The sequence below is a fragment of the Balaenoptera acutorostrata genome, chromosome 1, assembly GCF_949987535.1.
Source record: "Balaenoptera acutorostrata chromosome 1, mBalAcu1.1, whole genome shotgun sequence".
Lineage (NCBI taxonomy): Eukaryota > Metazoa > Chordata > Mammalia > Artiodactyla > Balaenopteridae > Balaenoptera > Balaenoptera acutorostrata.
In genome coordinates this window covers 129,989,015-130,007,410 of record NC_080064.1, presented here as the reverse complement: position 1 = coordinate 130,007,410, position 18,396 = coordinate 129,989,015, and the positions used below count along the sequence as shown (strand labels likewise).

The following is an 18,396-nucleotide window of genomic DNA, read 5'->3' as shown; positions in this document are numbered from 1 at the left end:
ATATGGGCACCTAATTTATGACAAAGGAGGCAAGAACATACAATGGAGAAAAGACAGCCTCTTCAATAAGTGGTGCTGGGAAAACTGGACAGCTGCATGTAAAATAATGAAATTAGAACACTACCTAACACCATAGACACAAATAAACCACAAATGGATTAAAGGCTTAAAGGTAAGACCAGACACTATAAAACTCTTAGAGGAAAACATAGGAAGAACACTCTTTGATATAAATTACAGCAAGATCTTTTTTGACACACCTCCTAGAGTAACAGAAATAAAAACAAAAATAAACAAATGTGACTTCATTAAACTTAAAAGCCTTTGCACAGCAAAGGAAACCATAAACAAGACAAAAAGACAGCCCTCAGAATGGGAGAAAATATTTGCAAATGAAACAACAGACAAAGGATTAATCTCCAAAATATACAAACAGCTCATGGAGCTCAATATCAAAAAAACAAACCATACAGTTAAAAAATGGGAGGAAGACCAAAATAGACATTTCACCAAGGAAGACATACAGATGGCCTAGAGGCACATGAAAAGATGCTCAACATAACTAATTATTAGAGAAATGCAAATCAAAACTGCAATGAGATATCACCTCACGCCAGTCAGAGTGACCATTATCAAAAAATCTAGAAACAATAAATGCTGGAAAGGGTGTGGTGAAAAGGGAACCTTCCTACACTGTTGGTGGGAATGTAAATTGATACAAACACTATGGAAAACAGTATGGAGTTTCCTTAAAAAACTAAGAATAGAGCTACCGTATGACCCAGCAATCCCACTACTGGGCATATACCCTGAGAAAACCATAATTCAAAAAGAGTCATGTATCACAATGTTCATTGCAGCACTGTTTACAATAGCCAGGACATGGAAGCAACCTAAGTGTCCATCGATAGAGGAATGGATAAAGAAGATGTGGCACATATACACAATGGAATATTACTCAACCATTTTAAAAAAATGTAATTGAGTTATTGGTAGTGAGGTGGATGGACCTAGAGTCTGTCATACAGAGTGAAGTAAGTCAGAAAGAGAAAAATAAATACCGTATGCTAACACATACTTATGGAATCTAAAAAAAAAAAAGAATGGTACTGATAAACCTAGTTACAGAGCAGGAATAAAGAGATAGACGTAGAATATGGACTTCAGGACATGGGGAATGAGGGTGAAGCTGGCGCGAAGTGAGAGTAGCATCGACATATATACACTACTGAGTGTAAAATAGTTGGCTGGTGGGAAGCAGCAGCATACCACAGAGAGATCGGCTTGGTGCTTTGTGATGACCTAGAGGGGTGGGATAGGGAGGATGGGAGGGAGGCTCAAGATGGAGGGGATATGGGGACATGTGTATGCGTATGGCTGATTCGCTTTGTTGTGCAACAGAAACTAACACAGTATTGTGAAGCAATTATACTCCAATAAAGATCTGTTGAAAGAAAAAGAAAGAAACTAAAATCTCACATGTACATATTACCAGCTGAAAAATAAATGAGCACTTATTTAAAAAAAAAACAAAAAACAAAAAAAAAGAAGTTATTTTACAATTTCCAGGCTCAAAGATTTAGTAATGCCCCGCTTTGGTGCCCAGGATCATTTGTTCATGGGAATAAGCTCTCTTTTTAAATATAATCACTGTGTCTGCCTATTTAATTAATCTTTTTTTGTTGAGTTTTAAGACATGGGGGTACACAATCAGTATCCATTAATCCTATCTACTCACTTTCTTGTATGTGTCAACAACATATGGAGCACTGAGAGGATGCAGGTGGTAATTGTAACTCTTTAAAAAATGTTACCAACACAGATAATTCAGTAAATTGTGGTTTTCACCCAACAATATAAATAAGTGAAACATTTATTCAAAGTATTTTAGTCACTGTGACTCACTGGGGAATCAGGCCATTTATGAATTACTGTTACCAAATGTGACACTCTTGGAGAAGGCTGGAAAATTTTCCATGATGCCAAGACAAATGATTCAAAAAGGTGGTATTTAATTTTACGTATAATTGACATTTTTATCCCTAACCTACTCCAATGCAATATTTGCACTCTATGTTAAATGTAACTCTAATATCCTCTTTACTCGGTGGAATTGGCATTCTCACATGAATTAAAAGTGCCAGATTCTGAATAGCTCTCATTGAATGTTGACATCACAGGTGTCATTTACAAGAGTGAACAAGTCTCAAAATAGCAAAGCATTTTCCGTTTTTACTTGTACTGTAAGATGTTTTAAAACTTTTCATAAGAAAGAGGGTCCCGAGTGACAGAGTTTTATCTCTTTCTGCATTTGGTGTAGAAGTGTTATTTTCTTTCTGATGTTAATAAGTTCTGACTAATTTTCTTTCTGATGTTCGGTGTCCTTAGGTGGACCTTTTACCTACCAGGCTCAGGCATGGACTTAGGCAGATCCCAAATGACCATCACAACCTGAGCTCCCAAAGTGGCAAGGCCTGTCTCCATCCTATCTTTGTTTCCCCTCCTCTCCTTCTGCTATGTTCCTTTCCACTCTCTTTGTAACCTGTGATTTATTCACTTGCCTCATGTACCTTAATCATTTTCAAAGTAGCTAGATTAGTTTACTATGTCTGCCATAACAAAGTGCCACAGACTGGGTGGCTTAAACAACATAACTTTATTTCCTCACATTTCTGGAGGCTAGAAGTCTGAGATGAAGGTGTCGGCAGTCTTGGTTTCTTCTGAGGCTTTCGTTCCTTGGTTGGTAGATGGCTGTCTTCTCCCTGTTTTCACATAGTCTTTCTTCTGTGTGTGTTTGTGTCCTCATCTCCTCTTCTTATAAGAATGCCAGTCATATTGGATTAGGATCCACCCTAACAACCCCAGGTTAATTTAATCACCAGTTTAAAGATCCTTCTTCAAATACAGTCACATTCTGAGACAATTGGGGCACATATGAATGTGGGGGGGGGGGGGGACACAGTCCTGCCCATAACAGTAGCCCAAGATGGATGTCGTAATACTTGTCAGTTAGAGGCAGGATTCAATTCTTCACATCCTATTGACCTCCTTGGGTGATCAGAGGAAATATGGTGGGAGGAAGGTAATCCAGCATCAGAGGCATGCCCCAAGACTTAGGCCTTCCATTCAGCCACGTTCTTGTCATGACGCCTCTATAAGGGCAACAAAATAAGATTTGCTGGTGCAGTTATGTACCAACACTGTGCTAGGCATTTTACATACATTTATCTAACTGAATCCTTAAAATAGTCCTAAAAGTTAGGAGCTGCCAGTATTCTCATTTGGGAGCTGAGGAAACCAAGGTTTGGCGATACTAAATGATTTGCTCAAGATCCCACAGCAAGTAAACAAAAATGCTGGGATTCAAATCCAGATCTACATCTGACTCCAACAGTGATGATTTTTCCATAGCACCTGTTTGCTTCTCTCTGTAGAAAACAAATGTGTTGACTGATCACTTGTTATAGGTAATCCCCAAATTACCCTATTCTGAAGATCTAGTTTTTCACTTTGTGTTCCTCTTGGCCAAGTCAAGACAAGATCAGTAAACTTTTTTCAGGAAAAAAAAAATTTTTTTTTCTTTTTTTACTAACTCCGGGTGGAACTCTGTATGGTTAGAATATTCACTGCAATGATTCCCAGAAAAGAAACACTATTAATATATTCTTTTTAATCATTTTAAAGTATTTTGATTATCTATATTGCTGTGTTATAAACTACCCCAAAACTTAGTGGCTTGAAAAAAATAATCATTTTCTCTCTCACACTTCTGTGGTTTACTGGGTTCTGTTGGGTGGTTTATTTGTTCTCTGTGATGCTGGCTGGGACTGCAGTCACCTAGGGGTTCAAATGGGCTAGAATGTTCAAGAAAGCTCCTTCACATCTCTGACATTTTGGAGGAGAACCACAAGAGAGCTTAGGTCAGACAGCTGAGCGTCCCTTTCTCTCCATGTCAGCTCAGAGCTGCTTCTTCACATGTTCATCTCTCCAGCAGAGACTCCTTACGTGGCAGCTTAGGGCTGCCAAAAGCAGAAGCTGCTAGGCCTTCTTAAATCTTAGGTCAAGAACTGGCATAACATCCCTTCCATCACATTCTCTTGGTTAAAGTGAATCCCAGGCCCATATTCAGTGTAGGGGGGATACCCAAGGCCACGAACCCTGGACAATGTGACTCATAAAGATCATCCTTAGAGACTAGCTGCCCAAAAGTGTGCTAAAGAAGAGAAATGGGGGAAAGAAGGCACTAACTGCATATTAAATATTGAATGATTTAGCAATACAGAACTAAATGGAGAAATAGTTTTGAAACACTTAAGCCTTTTTTCCAAAAGCAAGGAGTGTTTTTTGGATTATAGTATATCAGTGAAAAGAACTTATACAAAGGCAGCATATTTAATCTTTGTAGAAAACAAGTAAGACCTCTTCCTTAGATCACTGCTGTGATGAGAACCTGTAAAACCTTGAGTATCAATTAAGAAATATAACATCAGTTTCACTACTACCAAATTCTCAGTCCTTGCTCTCTCTAAGCTACAGTTGTTATGGCTTTATGCAGTGACCAAAGTTGGAGTGGGTTTTTGGCTCCTTCTCTGAGTTAGAAATTTTTCTTGAAGAAAGGAAAGAAGGAAAAAAAGGAGGGAGGGAGGAAGTCACATGAAAAAACAAAACAAAAACCTTGCACAATTCACCAGTAACAAGGTGAATTTGTATTCTGTTTGGGTTCAATTAAGCATTTGTTAAGTACCAAGAAGTGTTAAATGATAAAATGTACATTATATCATTTACTCAAGTATAATCAATAATCCCTACCCTAAAAAATTAGCTTTCATGGGTTTTAAAATTATTTTTAACTAGATTTTTTGGTAAGAAATATGAATGCATCCCACATGGCAGATACAATTTGTAACAAAATATCTGCTCTTGTGTATGATCAGTATGATTTTGCTATTTATGAATATACTCATGGAAAATGATGTCTGTTGCCAGCTAGAGATATGTGTCCTATTTAGACATAGCATGCTTTAGATGAGGGTCAGCAAACTATGGCCCACTAGCCAAATCTGGCCCTCTGCCTGGTTTTTTAAATAAAGTTTTATTAGAACACAACCACACTTTATTTACATAATGTCTATGACTGCTCTGCAGCTACATCAGCAAAACTGAGTAGTTGCGCCAGAGATTGTATGGCCCACAATGCCTAAAATATTTACTACTCTGTCCCTTTACAGAAGAAGTTTGGTGACCCCTGATTTAGATGATTAGTTTGACCTTTATCAGTTTTTTTTTTAAGTTCCACAAGGGTTTTTCCTTGTTTTTTGTTGGTTGGTTGGTTGATGGCTTAAAGTAGAGATTCTAAGGTCACAAAGTGGAAAGTGGGATGGGAGGAAGAGGGTACAGGAAGAGCATTTGGGCAGAGGAAATTGCATGCCTAGAGTCCCAGATATATGCCAGAAGATGGAGTATCCAGGTAATTATTTGAAATGAGTGTGGCTAGAGTTTAAAATCTGAAGGGAAAAGTGGTTATAGTAGAATTTGGAATAGTAGACTAGGTCCAGGTTGTGATGGGTTGTGTTTTGTTTTTTAAATAAGGAGCAATGGAAGAACACTCTAGTGGCAGTAGAGAGAATGGGTTGGAGGAAGATCAAAAGTAGAATAGCTAGAAAACTGGGACCTCCTACCTCTAAATGAATTTTGTCATAAGCATCTCTAGTTTTACATGTTCAAAATGTATTCTAACTAGAAATGTTAAACATCAGCATTTTCTGCTATTATTCATCTTTAGAAGATGGAAAGTGCGTAAGAAAGAGAAAGCAATATAATTGAGAGGATTGTACAAAATTCTTTTGGGACTCAGTGCTTAATTTCTGTGATTCTGATTTTCCAAGCAATTCAATTAATTTTTAGTTGGCCTAACCATAAAAACTAGTATCGCAAAAGTTCCCTCAAATTTACTGTTGTTATGACTGAGTCAAAGAGCAGTGGTGATCAGAAGCTGCTTGGAAAGGGCCTCTGAAAAATCTTCTCAGGAAATATCATAGGCAGTTTTGGAGTGGTTTGCTTTTGGTTTTGTTTTGGTTTTTCCTAAATCAACCCAAGTGTATCCCGCTGAAGGTAGATCATTTCCACTTGGGTTAGGGGAGTTATGGGTCCCAGGGAGTAGGCATGGTGCCTGCACTAAAGAAAACAACCACTGAAGTTGGCACTAAATTGCTCCTTTGGTATGATTTCATCTGAAAGGGTAGGGATTTAGTAAATCAATGAAGATCTCATCCCAGACTCTTACAAGGTGAGGATGACGTCTGGCTAAAATGCTTAGGCTGAGGAAGTGTAAGGGAGTTGACAGACACAGGGCAGGTAGTTCTAAATCCTCACATAGGGAAGATTTTCTTCTGGAAAATCTATTTGATCTAACTTTACTCTTTTTAAGCATGGATTCTGTATGTTTTAGGAATCTTTATTGGAGATGCCTAGATTAGAGGTGTGTGTATTTGGCATAAAGGAGAATAGCATCCGTGACCCCAGAATCTCAATTGAGCTACTTGCTGTTTTACTTCACTTAGTAGGGTAATAGAAATCACAACACAAACAGTTAAAATTAGATTGCCAGGGCTTCCCTGGTGGCGCAGTGGTTAAGAATCCACCTGCCAATTCAGGAGACATGGGTTCGAGCCTTGGTCCAGGAAGATCCCACATGCCACGGAGCAACTAAGCCCGTGCGCCACAACTACTGAGCCCGCGTGCCACAACTACTGAAGCCCGTGCGCCTAGAACCCATACTCCACAACAAAAGAAGCCTGCACGATGAGAAGCCCGCGCACCGCAACGAAGAGTAGCCCCTGCCCGCTGCAACCAGAGAAAAGCCTGCGCATGGCAATGAAGACCCAATGCAGCCAAAAATTAATTAATTAATTTAAAAAAAAATTAGATTGCCAGGGCTCAAATCCTAACTCTGCTTCTTAGCTAGCTATGGGGCCTAAACCTCAGTTTCCTGAACTGTCATACAGAGATAACCGTCATAGATCAATAAGTATTAAATGAGATAATGCAAAGCATTTAGAACAATGCTGTTCTTATCATCATAATTATTGTAGTTATTACTGTTATTTATATCCATTAAGAATTTGGCTGCTAGGAACAGAAAGTGCCAAAAATAGAACAAATTAGAGGTTTTCTTACTGTGAAACAAGAAGTGAGGAGGCAGGCCATGATAGGCTTTGGTTTAGCTGCTCAATAATTCAGGCCCAAGATCTCTGCAGTAATCTTGGCCTTTCCCTTGTGATTGCCCCTTAGTTCCAAGGTGGCTACTCTGTCTCTAGCATCATGTGCTCATTCCAGGCAGAAAGAACTGAAGGGCAGAGGGCAACAGGATACTACCAGCTGAGTGTACCTGCTTTTAAGGAGCTTTCCTATAAGCACTACCCAACAACTTTTGCGTATGTGACATTAGTCAGAAATGTCCTTTCTTTGTCCCTAGGCATCAGGAAAGGAAGAATGACTGGAGCTAAAAGCATGCTGGTTTTAGGGGGCTGTAACGTTGGGCTTTATGAAAGCCAAGCCAAGAAGGTTTGACGTAATACAGTGGGAAACAGGGAGCCAGCGGAGGTTTTGAGCTGGGGAAGGTGTGTGAGGTTCAGCGGTTGCTTTGGGCAATGACAGTGGTGGTAGCTGGAGCACAGGTGGAGATGGGAGCCTCCCTGTCTTCTTAGAATTAGCTGGCAACTCATCTCTTTCTTCTCGTGTAGCTGTCTCCCAGGCTGTTATCTCCCAACCAGGAGCACGGGCCATCTCAGCTCAGGGCCATTGTCTCAATTCATCTTTCCCAGGAACTGTGCAACAAGCTCTTTAAATACATAATAAGAAGCTTGAAATTTCACTGGAATATATTTAGCCCAGAATAACTTTTTTGGTAGTAATAGTGAGGAAAGTTTTATAGAAAAATATGGCAATTGCCTTTTATAACATTGTTATCAAAGATTAAAAATATTCCTTCCACATCTCCAATTTGCCCTTCAAAAGATATTATTAACATACGATTCTAGCCATTTTGACCCTTTAAATCTTTGGATGTAAGGAGGTCTTTTTTTCTTTAATCTTAAATTATCTCAACATTTGCCCTCTCCAATTCTTTCTGGATTTAGTGGAAAAGTCCATCCCAACTGTTCCCCTAATTAGCTAATTATATATTCTGATTCTATATTCTATCTGCTTTGATCTGATTTAAGAGCTTTTTAAACTTTTCTAACATGTCTTTATAAAAGTGATGCCATATCTTCTAAATAACTTTAGTTGCTATTTTCTAATTTAATCATTTTCCTCTTGGAGCTTTTCAAACTGAAATGTGTGTGAAGTATAGCAACAAGAACTTCCCAAGAAACAAACACCTGTGGGTATTTTGGTTTTGTTTTTTTAAGGGCACTGTACTTCCTTGGTTTTTAATTTCCAGTATCCTTTATGAGGTCAGTCTGCAAAGATGGCCTCCCAGACAGCATTTGCCCCTTGGGCCCGAGTCTTTAGGGGACCATCAGGACACACTCCAAGATCCCTTTCCCGAGTCACCGTTTATCGTTATAGAACTCACTCTGTGAGGCTACTTTGATTTCTTTCTCATGAATACCCAAGATGAGCCAGTTGAAGTTCAGTCTCCTTTTTTTGCCCATGTTCCCCATTTCATCGTGTGAGGCCTTACCCATCTCTTGGGCATATTATTCATGTTGAGAGCCTCCAGTGTACTAGGAAAAGCCAAGTTCACTGGGAGATTTCATTCTTTCCTTCAGATCACTTATGACAGTCTCAGATGGGCTTGGTTCCAGCCCCGATTTCTAGGGCACCTACTTTTACCAACTATCTAGGGCAGTGGTTTGCAACCCCCGTGAACATCAGAAGTATCTGTGGAGCTATTTGAAGTGCGTATATCCTGGACCTTCCCAAGACCTAATGAATCATACTCTCTGGGAATGGGGTCCAAGCATCCATTTGTTGTTTTTTAGAGATCTAAAGGGTGATTCTGATCTACAGCCAGATGGAGAATCACTCCTTCTCCAGCTGATCATCATATTTACATTTCCTTTTCTTACTTGAAGGCATTTTTTAAGTTTTAAGGACAGAATATGTTCCCTTTCAAAACCTTTTTTTCTGTACGGGGGTCAGCAAAAATGAATTTCGAACGTGAAATGACAAGTTCACCTGAGTTTTCTCCCCTTCTTGACTGATATTCCCAGGTGAGCCTCTTAGCTTCACTGTAAACTGACTTGTAGCAAAGCCCATCCTGAGCTGCAGATTTATAAATCCACTCATCAACGTATATACACACTCATCCCAATGAGGTAGATCTTACTGTTCTCAATTTTTAGATTTAGGAATGAAACAGGAGGGAAGGGGGCAGGGCACAACCTTTAGAAGAATGACATAGCCCAAGGAAACGACATAAACTGATTAGAACCAAATAGGTCCAAGATGGCAGATGAGTCAGTGACTTCCACTAGACCTTGACCCTCAGTATACTCTCATTGTAACACATCAGCAGATCCAAGGCTGACCATTAAGGTCAAAAAGTGGGTGGTGGCCCAATTTCTGGAAATCCCCACCCCTTCCCCAAAATAGCTGGAACACTCCTCCCACTCATTAGCCTATGAAATTACCCACCCCTCTAAAAACTGACAACCCCATACCCTGGTGCCTTTCTTACCTTCTGAGATGGCCCACACTCTGTCTGTGGAGTGTATTTCTCTCTAAATGAATCCACTTCTTACCTATCACTTTGCCTCTCACTGAATTCTTTCTGTGACAAGACATCAAGAACCTGAGCTTCATTAAGTCCTGAGACCAGGTGTGTGATCTCAGTTAAAAGACTGTGGGTTCAAGTCCCAATCTGAGGTCCACAGTTTCAGGAACAGCGTGAGAGAGTTTACATGACTTGCCTAACAGCACGAGGAAATAGTGACTAGAATCAAAGTTCTTCCAAGTCCAAATTCAGTACTCTTTCACTATACTAGGCTTTTTTTTCTACTGATTAATATTTTTATCATTTTATTTTGAAATAATTTTAGACTTATTTTTAAAAATTGCAAAAAAATAATAATTCAAGGAACTTCTCTAAACCCTTTACCCACATTCCCCAAATGTTAACATTTTACCATGTTAATCATTCTGTCTCTTTTCTCTCCTTGTGTACGTGTGCATTAATTTATTTATTACATATATGTATATACGTATATGTATTTAACAGTAAATTACAGTTATGATTCCCTTTTATCTCTCAATACTTCAGTGTATATTTCCTAAAACACAGATATTCTCTTCCTTCCCCACAGAATAATGATTAGAAATCAGGAAATTAATACAGCACTATACTATGTACAGACATTCAAATCTTACCAGTTTCACTCACAGATGTCTTTTGTAGCACAAGAAAAAAAAGTTTCTGCTCTAGGATCCATTCAGGGATTACATGTTGTGTTTGGTTCTGTGTCTCTTTACTGTCTTTGTTTGCAAAGGTCCTCAGCCTGCCTTTGTCATTCATGGCCTGGTTAATTATGTAGGCTGTCCCCTAATAAGCCGGAATTGCCCTGGCAGTTTTGGCTCTCAGAGCAAGATGGAATTGCTCAGAAACCCATGGGTTCACTGACATACAGCAGGACAGACCACAGCATTGTGAGGATATGGGAGAACCGATGATAATGATTTTGTAATATTTACTAGATGCTGGGCACTGTTTTAAATGCTTTCCATATATTAACTCATTTAATCTTTACAACAACCTTATGTAATCGGTATTATTATATTAGAGATGTGCAATATGAGAAACCAAGAAGTTATGACTTCCTCAAGGTCAGCCAGCCAGGAAATGGCAAGGCCAGGAGTCAAACCCATCCCCACCGAAGCCAGGCTCCATCTTTACCTTGAGCTCTTAACCAGCGTGAGCAAAGCCTGAGGCGCTAAACTGAATCACGTGTCCTCAGCAAGCTGCTAGCTCTAACAACCTCAGTCTCATCAACTGAAAAATGGGACTAATACATCTGTTTCAGTTGTAAGGATTACACAAGATAATTTATGAAAGCTTTTGATATGTAACAAGGACTCCACTTTTGAAGAGTAAGTAAAATTTTAAATGTAAACATTGCAAAATTATCCGTGGCTCTCATATGGTGACCCTCAGAGAGTACTTTTTTTTTTTTTTAACTTTTTTTTATTGCAGTATAACAGAAATACATGCAGTTTGGGAAAAGAAAAATTGCTCATTTGTAATTTTTGTTAAATTAATGATGTAAATACTCTCTTAATGGTTAATTTTAAGCTACCAACAGTTTGACACTTGACTCACAAATTCCTGTTTAACAATTGGCCCTCATGAACTAGGGTGAACCAGCTTTAGCACACCACTACAACATGTATACAGAAAAATGTACAGATCATTAGTTTATAGCTCATTGTATATCAGCAAAGTGAACACACCTACCACCCTGGTCAGTAAATATAATTATACCTTTCTTTCTTCCTTAAAGGTGACCACTGTCACCTTTTTTAATCATTGAGGGTAGGGAGAAGGGAACAGAAGTTCCCTATTCATACTTTTAGATTTTTTGAGGGACTGGGGAGGGACTAGCTACAACAAAAACCACCTTCAGGGCAGAAGAGGCCAGATAAGAATGAGTCACAAAACACAATTTTAGAATGAATTTCTAGAAAGGACTCCTGCATCTTTAGATATATTAAAGAAAATGGTCTATATTTCCTATAAAGAGAAAGGTCAGCACCACTCTATTCTGGGCTGAGGTGTAATTTCCTTCTAGCTTTAAAAAGACAGTTGTTCTCATTAGTGGGTGGCAGCAGAAGAATCAAGAGGTCTTTATAAGAAAACTCTGAGACTATTGGGTTTACAGAATTACTGAAATGTGAAATTTTCATTTTGTCTTAAAAGACTTCAGGTATATAGCAAAGTGAATCAGTTATACATATACTTATATCCATTCTTTTTTAGATTCTTTTCCCATATAGGTTATTACAGAATATTGAGTAGAGTTCCCTGTGCTATACAGGAGGTCCTTATTAGTTATGTTTTTATTTTTTTAATTTTTTAAATTAATTTTTATTGGCGTATAGTTGATTTATAATGTTGTTAGTTTCAGGTATACAGCAAAGTGAATCAATTATACATATATCCACTCATTTTTAGATTCTTTTCCCATATGGGTAATTACAGAGTATTGAATAGAGTTCCCTGTGCTATACAGTCGGTCCTTATTAGTTATCTATTTTATATACACCTGAAACTAACACAACATTGTAAATCAACTATACTCCAATTTAAAAAAACAAAAAAGACTTCAAATATGGCCTCTGAACCCATGGAGAAGATAAACGTATATGAAGGGTAACTCTTATGACTACAGTAGGGTCAACTTTATTATTAATATTTTGTAGCCTATAAATAGATTTGAGGGGGTACCTCTGCAGCCCAAGGACTTTCTGGGCTCTGTAGCTGAGAGAATAAGCAGGAACAGATTTTTCATCTCTTTTTTTTTTTTATCAAGGTGAGGATGTTTCCTCTGAGACTTTCTGTCCGGAGAACAGAGGTCCTTTACCCACCACCTTTTTCCTCACAGCTGTTTACTTCTGAACTCCATTATCTGGAGAACTGAAAACAAGTGGTGACTTGTAGGGGGAAGACAAAGAGGGAGACAGGGAGCGTGGGAAGAGTTCAGAAAGGATTCAGGCTCACATATTAAGGCTGCTGCCGCCTCCAACCATCCCCACAGCAGAGGCCCTCTCCCCCTCACCCCTGCCCCGAGGCTTCGGCCTGCCCTCCTGGGCCTCTCTTTCTCTCCTAGCAAGTCTGCCAGCTCCCACCTTCCATAGCCAGCCTCACCGTGCACCTTCCCCAGCCCGCCACCTCTCACCATGGATCTGTTCATTGCTTATTTTACAAGCAGCCTTTTGAACCACATTTTCCACTCAGCCGATAGGAAAACCAGGCCAAAGTAGCCCTAGCACAGAGGCCCATGGCTGTAAGCAGAACTGTTACAGAATGGAAATGTAGGGCCCCTGGTTCAAGGATTTATTAAGAATTTCAAGAGAGAGACAGTGGAACACGAAACCAGGCATAGGCCCTTCTAAGCATGTGGCCCTGTGTGTCAGCACAGGTTACACGTCCATGAAGCCAGCCTTGGCTATAAGGGCCCCAAGTGAGTTGAAAGTTGTTTCCCTTCTGAATAGGCTGATGTATTTAAACATCAGTATATTATTGGAGCGCTAACAAAACTGTACCTCAATCAAATTCAGAGTGACTAGATTTTATCTGAAAATCTATCTAGTATAATGGCACAGGTACACATATTTTAGTTTGGTGCTGAACTCCACGACAGTAGGAGAGATAAATTCTGTAAATGTTCGAGCACATCTATGCTCTGATTTAAAAGGAGAAAAAAAAAAAAGAAAACTCCACAGGCATTTTTGTTGCTCAACTAACCTTAAGAACCCCTGGAAAACAGACAGCTGCGCTCCACCTCCAAAGTGTCTGATCCAGCTATCTGTGGTGGAGCCCAGGCACCAGGAGCCGTAAGCTACACTAGAGACTCTGATGCAAAGCCAGAGTTAATAAAACATGCAAGGAGAGTTCATGCTTGCTCCATATACTAGAAGTTCCTCTGGGGGAGTGGTGCACAGGGAATCACTGGCATTGAGACCCGTTTTCGTTATGCACTGTACTCAGGGCAAAGACGAGACATTCTCTGGAAGCTTTTCTCGAGTCTACACTTGAAGCAATTACAAAAAATTTACATTTATTTGAATTACATTCTTACAGAATTGGCAATAATTTATATACGGTCATCAGCAAATGCAGGGACTACTCCCTGGGAGGTCACAGTGCCACTGTGGCTTAGAGCTGGAAGATACAGATTCAAGTTCCAGCCTTGCCAACTGAGCAAGTTCCTCAGCTTACTATATAGGGAAGTCATGGACCTCTGAGTCTCAGGATCCTGCTCTGTATGGGGATAAGGGGACCAGCCTCACAGAGCTGGTGTGAAGGAGATGGTTTGTATATGAAATTAGACCGTACACTGTGAAGTAGTTAATAAATGTAAGCTGTTGTTCTTATTTAACAGTGATAAAGACAGAACAAATCCTCAAGTTAATCTTATTATTAAAGTTATCATTGCCCATTGGCATAGCAATTGTATATTCAGCTAAAATTTGCTCCTCCTTCCTCTATGTCACTTCCAACCCATCCTAAGCACTCAAATGTTAACCACTTTATGAAACATTTTGTGTTCCCACTGGCAGTTAATTATTCCCACTTATACCTTAGCACACTATAGTGATTTTATGTGACTACATGGGTTTTCCTCTTTTCAGTCTATAAGCTTTCTGAGGACCAGGTCTCACCCATCACTGAATTATCATGAATGGGATGTGCTCAATATGTTGAATGAATGATTGACAGAGGAGGGAGAGGATGAATTAAGTATAGGTGAGAGTAGTTTAGGGCATTTAAGACATTTAGAAGTGTGAAGGCAAAAATTTCATAAGAACAGGGATCTTGTCTGCCTGAACCCTTCCCTCCCCCACTTCATAGTCGGTGCTGGGCACATAGTAGGTAGCTTGGAAGAAATTTGCAAATCAAAGAAAAGGAGAAAGGCCAGCTCTAGGCACAGGTTTCCATCAGCATGGACTTCTCATGCCATGTTTCACTTTTGGTAGTACAATCCCAAAGTGTCTGTTAACCTTATTCTATTCCCTTGGCCCCCAGAGGTTCCAGTGCTGAATCATCAGCATCTCCCCAATGCCAGATCCTCACCCACTAGTCATTTTAGAACCCCTGTTCCTATGTAAAGGAATCGATCCTATATCCCATTGCTATAGGACTGTTCCGTGCTCCCCCTGTACTTGCTAATTTAGTGACCATAAATCCCTGTAACAAGTTATGGGCACTAAAGGGCCACCTTACAGAGGAATGAAATATTTGATCCCTGAAGCACTTAAACCAAAGGATCCGTCTAATCCTGAGTATATCAGGCATTGTGGATAACTGAATAGGTGGGTTTCAAATCACTCAGTGCCTCCTCCTACCTGTCCTGTATGGGGCCAGCACTAGAGGAAGAAAATGAGCATTTCCTTGGAAAAGGTAGTGCTTTACAGACTGCTTGTAAGGGTGCCGATTTTATGAAATCCCAGTTTTTTAAAGGTTTTGTGGTAAAGCAAGCTGGAGATAGTAAGTCACAGTTTTATTACAATGTGGGCCTTTTCTTAGGGTGTGGGATTCATTTGTGGCTAAAAAAATAGCTGGGTTCTGTAGTCAATAAAAATCAGTACCTTCATGAGGTACTTAATCTCTCAGAACAGACCAATGCTGACAGTCTCTGGGAGAAAAACAGAATTAAAATAGGAACCAAGATATCTGCCTTGGGTCCAATCTCTTTGTTTCACACTGGGTAGGCTATGGTTGCTGCTGATTGCAGGCTTCAGTTGGGAGAATAACAGGTTTCTCTCTCTATTTCCTGTTCATCTTTTCCAGTGCAGAGCCTAGAAGATGGCGGATAATATGTCTGGCTAATGCTAGTTTCCTCTTGAAGAAGAAAAGGACAGAGTCACATTTTCTCTGAATTTGAAACCAAGATCATTTTATTCACTTGATTACAGCTGTTCTTAAATGCTCCTTGGATAGTGTCCCTCTGTATTATGTTTCCCTCTGTCCTTAGTCATGGATTTTCGAAGTAACCCCACTTAGTTCTCCTCCATGGGCCAAACATATACTGATATTGAAGTGTTACTAATCCTTTAAAATGCCAGGAGTTTGAGCTTTCATTGGACTTTGAAAGATTTTAATAACTAGATTTTCATCTCTGATCACTGATAATGTTTTTAATTTGGAGTTGGAGGAGTTCCCTCTGGTAATAAATGCAGCTTGAGCAGACAGGGCGTGCTATTGTTCTAAAACAGAGCTCAGATCAGATTTTGCCCAAACAGGTACAGAACCGAAAACCTTGGCTTCCGTTAATGCTGTATTTTGGGGCAAAGGTTCCTAAAGTCTAGTTGGCCTTTATTACCTTCATGAGTTTTACCATATCTGAGTACCACCTGATATTGTATTTACTATTTTTCTTTAAATTCATTCACTGTGATACTTGCATAAGTTTATTTTCCATCATGGAAATATTTATTTGCCATAAGTGGGAAACTAGTATTACTTGTCCTTAATTGAAGGTAATAAATACAATGAAAAGAAAAGTTATTAAATTCTAGCTAGATACTATTGCTTGCAAAAGGTTCTGAGCCCCAGGCCTATCCCCCTTTATTTGAAAGGGTAGTAACCTGGGTTGAAGCCATACTAGCACCACATTGAAGCTCTCCTTCAGGGAATGTGATGGATTGAAAAAAAAAAAAAAAAAGAAAAGAAAGAGAATCCTTTTTCCTCTATTCACTAACTATTCCAATGCTTTTGATTCCAAGCGGTACTTAGCCAACGTGTGAGAAACACTGCCTTTGAAAAACTCATTCCTTTTATACTCTGTGTGAGGAATTCAATATTTGATTGACTGGACTTGTATGAAAACCCCTTTTCAGGATATAAGAACACCCCAAAAGTGGATGGCACTGTTCCTACACCCAAGAAATGTGTCATCTAATAATACGCGGAGAGCAAATCATGATAAATGTGTAGCAGCAAGAGTTCCAGAAATATGCAGGTACTTCATACTAGAATGTGAGCGGCAGAGGGTCACTCGTGGGTCTTTCCGGGGCAGTTAGAAGAGTACTTAGCAGACCAGGCAGCCAACGAATACCTACGGAGTCAAAGAACACTAAACACTTCCCCAGTCTCCTAGTGGAGATATAAGCACTCTCACGGGCAGGGAATAGGTTGGTACCATCTGGAAAGGCTACAGGGAAGCAAGATTTGGACAGAATCTTGAAGGAAGGAATAGGCAGAGAGCACACACATACATACACATGTGCACATGCACACGCATATATGCACATACACACAATGTCTTAGAAGGTGCAAGGTTCATATGAAAGCAGGGGGTTAAGTGTGTCTGACCGAGGTTGTGACCTGAGAACAGTCTCAGAAATACAAACGACCTTCCAATTTGAATAAATACTTCCCTCTCCTCAGACGTAAAGCCATTCCCCACTTCTTGTTCATAAACATCACATGTTTAAGTCTCAGGTACACTCTGCAGAAAGTGTCGATGTTTCAGCAAAACAAACCATCTTCTGTTAAAGGAACAATACCTTCTATTTCAGTGTACGTGGAGGTTGCTTTTTGAGAAACCCAGCTTTAGGTAGATATGTTGTCCGTTTACGGATTTTTGCCATATTTCCTCAGTTGTTAAGGAGGGCTTCTAAAATCTTTGCAGCTAAGCAGTTGTGCCATTTCTCCCAGTTCCCTTTGCTGTTTTTGGTTAAATGGAGTCATTGTTTCTCTGGTATTAATTTGCCATCACACGATTTGCTGCTCTAGAGATAGCAAAGTCTCAGGTAGTATTTTTAAAGAATAAACAAGAGAAGCAGATTGGCAGGGTAATAAACGTGGGGCAATAAGGTGGGAGCTTAAGCTGTTACTATTTCTGAACAAGTGGCGCTCTCACAGAAATGGCCATGGGCCTCTGGGTCCGTTTCTGTAAAAGGAGAGCCCAACTGAGGAGGCATGTCAGCATTTCCGGTCCCAAAGGATTTCTGGGGACCAGCCTGAAGGCAGGAAGGATTGATGTAAGCTTTGGCTGCCCAGGCTTTGTGAAAGGTTTCCATTTTCTGAAGTGTAATGGTGCCAAGATTTTAGTTTGGGTATTTCCCACGTGGGTTAAGGGAGACTAAATCTTCAGCGCCGTTATACCTGGAGAATGTTTTTCAGAAAGCTCATTTTCATCTCCTTTCACTCTAAGGCTAATTTTTAAATATACGGCTAAATATGGACTTAGGCCAAACCACAAACCAAAAAGCAAGGTGTAAACCTTCTTAATTTACTGAACCTCAAACCTCACCTTTTTTTTTTTTTTTTCGGCACACTCTAATTTTTTCAGTTATACATATATATATATATATATATATACGTTATTTTTCATATTTTTTTCCATTATGGTTTATCACAGGATATTGAATATAGTTCCTTTTACTATACAGTAGGACCTTGTCGTTCATCCATTCTATATGTAATAGTTTGCATCTGTTAATCCCAAACTCCCAATCCATCCCTCCCCCACCCTGCCACCCCTTGGCAACCACAAGTCTGTTCTCTATGTCTGTGAGTCTGTTTCTGTTTTGTAGGTAAGTTCATTTATGTCCTATTTTCGATTCTACATATGTGATATGATATTTGTCTTTGACTTACTTCACTTAGTATGATCATCTCTAGGTCCATTCATGTTGCCGCAAATGGCATTATTATGTTCTTTTTTATGG

The 18,396-nt window shown here is 39.5% G+C and overlaps 1 protein-coding gene across 4 annotated transcripts in view; it reads left to right on the top strand.

Moving 5' to 3' along the window:
- Nucleotides 1-18,396, top strand: part of NME7 (NME/NM23 family member 7) — a 247,760-nt gene that overhangs the window by 228,434 nt on the left and 930 nt on the right. The gene's annotated exons all lie outside the window — the stretch shown is intronic.